The sequence below is a fragment of the Limulus polyphemus genome, unplaced genomic scaffold (genome assembly GCF_000517525.1).
Source record: "Limulus polyphemus unplaced genomic scaffold, Limulus_polyphemus-2.1.2 Scaffold2254, whole genome shotgun sequence".
Lineage (NCBI taxonomy): Eukaryota > Metazoa > Arthropoda > Merostomata > Xiphosura > Limulidae > Limulus > Limulus polyphemus.
The window spans coordinates 75073-80952 of NW_013667864.1; the positions used below are offsets into that span (position 1 = coordinate 75073).

At 31.6% G+C, this 5880-nt stretch overlaps 1 protein-coding gene across 1 annotated transcript in view; it reads left to right on the forward strand.

The window, feature by feature from the left end:
* Window positions 1–2395: 2395 nt before the first annotated feature.
* Window positions 2396–5880, forward strand: part of LOC106466421 (cytospin-A-like) — a 56260-nt gene continuing 52775 nt past the window's right edge. The window contains exons 1-2 of the mRNA XM_022394426.1: window positions 2396–2408; window positions 5400–5435. The gene's annotated coding sequence lies outside the window, so the exon portion shown is untranslated. The remainder of the gene's footprint in view (window positions 2409–5399; window positions 5436–5880) is intronic.

Genomic DNA, 5880 nt, shown 5'->3' on the forward strand with positions numbered 1-5880 from the left:
GGTTACAATTTCTTATTCTGTATACATGTTTTTTCTTTGTGTGTGTTTGTTTTTTTTCCGTTAAACTTTTTCATTACTCAATAATTCGCTGAATCATGATGTGGCCCTGAAGGTCAATGTGGCTACACGGTAATAAATATAGTGTGTTTTTTTTTGTTTTTGTTTTACTTTGATCTCTTTCACTGCTGGTTGTATCACATAATAATTACACCAGTTCAATAAAAGTTAAATCACAAAGTAGGTTGAAGATTTAGTAGGTTTAAAGTTCGTTGACCTGATGCATGAGAAAGACATACATGTATATGCACCTGTTAACGGTGCCTCCGGCAAAACTTTGTGACCACGCCCCTTTAATCAGTATCCACCCTCACCTGCTGATTATATGATGCTACATAAATGCGCTCGCGTGTGTGTGTGTATATATAAATAAATAACTAGTTCTAAAGCTATCAAATACATTACTTGTAAATAGGTGGTAAGTAATGACGAAATTAATATAAATCAAAAACATTACAGAGACTCAAAAATCAAAATTAATATTGTCCTTGTTGTCATCATTAAAACTCATAACGGATAATGTATGTGGTCATAGCATCCAAACGCGTTGGGGATATTCCATCTACAAGACAAGATCCAGACTCCAATGTCAAACTAGCCAGACTAAGGAAAATCGGTCCAGCATGGCCAGGTGGTTAGGGCGCTTGACTCTCAATCTGAGGGTCGCGGGTTCGAATCTCCGTCCCACCAAACATGCTCGCCCTTTCAGCCGTGTGGAAGTTATAATGTGATAGTCAATCCCATTATTCGTTGGTAAAAGAGTAGCCCAAGAGTTGGCGGTGGGTGGTGATGACCAGCTGCCTTCCCTACAGTCTTTCACTGATAAATTAGAGATGGCTAGCGCAGATAGCCCTCGTGTAGCTTTGCGCGAAATTCAAAACAAACCATACCAAACTAAGGAAAATGATTTATGGGTTAGGAGTTGAGTACTTGAACTCATAACATCTCAATTCCTGTTGCCTTTCGCCAACTCCTGCCATTTGTGGAAAGGAAGTTACCCTTAATATTTAGATACAACTTTAAAGTAGAAATAAACCACCCTAAATTTCTACAATATAAAACTCCTAACCTCCACCCTTACCTTTTATGCGATGTACAAAAAAGGCAAAATATTCTCAAAGTAGAAATAGACCATCCTATATTTCTACATGACTCCCAACCTCCATCCTTTTATTTAAAAATTACAAAATGATGTTAAATAGAACTAAAACCCTTACTTTAATACTTATTAATTTCCTCCTCCTCCTCCCTATTAAGGTAAGGTTGGAAGTTGGGAGTTACATTGTAGAAAATTGTTTCTACTTTCTGGTTGTATCTAAATATTAAGGGTAACTTCCTTTCCAAAACTGACTGCAGACAGCGAAATGCAATAGGAGTTGAGACGTTGTGGGTTCAGGCACTCAATTCCTAACCCTTAACTGATTTTCTTTAGTTGCTGGCTAGTTTGACATCGGCGTCTGGATATTGTCTGATAGATGGAATATCATCAACGCGTTTGTGTGCTATGGCCTCAGACGTTATATGTTATAAGTTTTAATGATGACAACAAGTACTGGTAATAAAAAAAAAATTTGAATTTTGAGTCTCTTTGATATGTTTTTGATTTATACTTAATTGTCTGATAGAAGGAATATTCCCAACGCGTTTGTAATGGTTTTGATTTATATTTTATTTACACACACACGCACACGTTTATATACTTTGATAAAACATAAATAATACCTAACCACCACACACTGAACTTTGAAATTCAGAGAAATGTCCTAGTCTTTTAATAGAACAAAAATTGAGAAACACCTCCCCCTCAACGTAAGTGAAAAAGCATAATTGATACTAGACTTTTTCATGTCATATTTCGATTTTCCTTTGTTGAACAGATGAATATTAAACATGGCAAGATATGAAAGCGTTTTTTTTTCAACTGATTTGCGCCTGTTTGCTTATATAGTATACATACATAACTTTTAACTTGATAAATGTGGAAAGGAAACAAGACAGGTTCGTCATTTTTAAAAAGAGATAAATAGTTGTCATTAAATACACTAGATGGCATCACAAAACAATGGAACTGTTGAGTTGATGACAGAATTATTCACTTAATATTTATTGGCGTGGTATTGGGGTAATAATAAGAATTCTAGTGATGCTAAAAAGTAAATGTGAAGTCAAATGTTTCATTGATTTATCACTTGTCACTGAATTATACAGGTTTCTGGGGATACTACCCTTATTAGTAATCGTGGATAAGGGCATATTGAAAGAATTAGACAAGGCTTCACATAGTGGTGGAGTGTATATCATATGTCTGGTGTTTTGAAATGTATTCCAAACACCATACAAATTATATTAATGTATGTTAATGAGGGCTATATATTTTACTTTCTATTTGTAAACAAACATTTTTGGAGATCTTATGAAAGTATGAATCAAAAGTGTGATGTATTTTTTAATATGGTGATCAACAATTATATATTTAAATATATAACTATATGCCATTGACTTTTTCTAATCTGTTTGCTTTTATCATATTTTACAAGTTACAGTAAATTATTTTACTTTTATATACACTCTTGAAAAAAGGCAAATTCTTTTCTAAGTAGAAGGAACTTTTGTGCAGGTCAAACATCATTAACCTAGTATTTTTTTATGTATTAGTGTAGTAACACTAATTGTTATTTATAAATGTAACTCTGACTATTGCAATAACTTGCAAATTTTGTTGAGTATTTGTCACTGCTAACTCAATTATGTAATAACTTTAATGTAGATAATTCAGTTTTCTGACAAAACTTGTGGCTTCTTGTACTGTTCCTTTTTTTCATGTAGTATAAATAAATGTACATTTGAAAAAGCTGCAGAAAGACTTGCTGGACTTGGAGAAATTAGTGTTTTTTCTGCCTTCACCTTTTTTTTCTTTTCGTTTTTAAGAGAAAACAGTTATGGATGTTACATAATATTGTTATGCTGACATTCACACTTCTATTTTATTATTACCTTTGTGCTTCTTCCACTTAGATACTGTAGTGGACAGTTCCTGCAGTGTAGCATAACAAGGTGTTGTGTACAAAATGCTACTTGCCTTTATAAGTTTCAAAAGTACAATTTTTTTAAAGTTTAATTATTACAGGTCATAAATGAAGCTTAGTCATAAATAGAGGCATAAAAAAGCGATATCACAGCCTACTGACAACAAGGGACTGTTTGATCTTCCAAGGCTGTCCTTTCATACTTATTCTTGGAAAAATTTAAAGGTACCATTTTTGTGAAATGATCAGTTCCCCTCTTAAATTTCTGTAAAGCACTAACCTCCTCTGTTTCTGATGGCAACTCATTCCATAAGTCAATTATACTGTTAGAAAAAACAAATTACTTTAACTGGAACCTTGCCTGCCTTTAACTAATGTTACATTTTCCTATTATCTTCAGAATATTAGCCAATCACTATATCTCTGCTTATATCTACTGAAGGTTAAGATGGAGTTGTTTCTGAGAAATAAAAGGTCGATTGAAATTTTTATTTTCTTCAAGAGTGAGCATGCAGTGACCACCTAGAAGAACTAAATGGCATATTCAGTGTTTGCTATTATACATGCTTGAGTTTCTGTGCTATCACTTTAGTTTATCATAATGTTAAGCATATATATCAACTCAGTTTTATATACCCACTCTTGTATTTGTAATTGAGAATTATGTGAATGTGAAAAGCAAGATCACAAACTAATAAAATAATACACCTTTTGAAACACATTCAAGCAAATCATGTTATGTATCTGTCTTTCATTTTTGTTGAAGTATTTGTAAAAAGTGTAACTGATTTTATTTTTGTAATCTAAAGAATTCTGCTGGAGCTCAGTTTGGCTTCCATTATCTGTACCATCATGAAATAGCATTTATAAGTGTGCTTAATAACAGTACTAATAGTGTGAAATTTTATATTTTTGTACTCTTGAGTATATACACCTTAGCCTTTGATTACAAACTCAACCATACAAGAAATGTGCCTTTTTGTCAGTGTAAACGTAAAATTGAATTTTACTCGAGCATTTATATTAATAAATTTTATACAAGCTATTAGTTTACAAGTATTGGCTTTTACCACTACAATTTAACATACAGACAAACAGGGGACCATTTCATCTTTCAAGACTGTTCCTGCATACTTACTCTAAGAAAAAGTAAATATTCCTTTAATTTTTCAAGAAATAATAGCTTCCCCTCTTTAACTTCTGTAAATTATTAGCTAACCTTCACTACTGCTGATAGCAGCTTGTTCTATTAACCAATTACCCTCTTAAAAAAAAAAAATCCAAAGGAAGCCTTCAGGGATCAAATGATCCCTTGTTGTCCGTATGTTATGTAATGTTAACTGGAGCCTAGCCTGTCTTTTCCAGGCCTTAAAATTATGTCCTTTCATCCTTTTATCTTCACAATACAGCATAAAAGAATCAAGTATTAAAATGAATGATTTTATGCTTTTACATGTCCCATCAAATTCAGAACCTAGTAATACTAAGTAATCATTTCAAATGATGTGGATTTATTTCATTATATAATTTGAAAATGTAATTTAGGGGTAATTATTTTAATATTCTTGAATAATATCAAAAACTGGAGAGTATTCATTCATTCTTTCTTTTTTTCATTCAGTTCCTTATTTTTTTGCTGTCACTGTAATCATTATATTTATCCTTTGCGGATTGGTTTAATTTATGACATTTTACTTTTTATTTCGAAACTTGTAATTCTCCATGCATCTCATACCTTTTGTTAGTAAATTTATGAGCAGTTATGGTTTAAGTTTATTTTGAACCAGTTTTTAGTTATATATCTTCCCAACTGAATGTAGATGCAAACATTTTACTTTAAAATATTCTCAAGATATATTGCCTTTTATTTTTTCTATCTTGAATCTTACTTTGCATTGTTGATTTAAAATTTATTAGAGTTTTAAACAGAAGTTTGCATATATTTGCAACAAAGTTTTGATTGAAATACTGTACAGGCTCTTAAATAAAAATAAATTACAGTTTTTATGTTCAAATCAACTGAATTGCTGTTTGTAGTAATGGAGGCCAATATTTCATTAGAGTTTAATAGTGGAATTGATGATTTCCTGAAAAATATAGGGCAGGGTTACACTTTTTTCAAGGGTGGTTGTGCAAGGACAGCCTTGAAGAACTAAATGGTCCTAATCTTTATGTTATGATTTTAAAATGTAAATCCATGGAAGCTTGAGTAAGCTTAGAGTAATAATGTTTATCTTTTATTTTATAAATATATGTTGATTTAATATGAATTAAATTTTGACACTGGTTTTCCTTCCTCTTTCATGTTGAATATAGATACTGCAAAATGGTAATAGGTTTTTGTATTTGAAGGTAAATACTAATTTACTTGTATATATATTTGGTTATTATTCAGTTTATTTTATTTATTAAATCAGTACTTACTATTGGTGCCAACTTATTAGGGGCAAAGCACTTTTTTGCCACTGCAATGTTCAAATTAAACTGTGGAGGCACTGTTCCACCAATATTTTGGAAATTGTATTACTAAGTTTATACACACACTCTACTTTAATATAATGAAATGCAGCAGCAAACACAAGAAAAATATCAGAAACTCCTCTGAACACATGGTTAGAAATATAATACGATAAAGTTTTTATAAAGCAAAGGTTTTCCATTGTAACACACAGTAGTGAACACTGAAATCTGTCTGTGAACATCATGTGACTCGCTTCCTTACCTTGCCCCTACTAAGTCAATGCCTATATATGCGTGTGTATGTGTATATATATATATATATATATATATATAATAA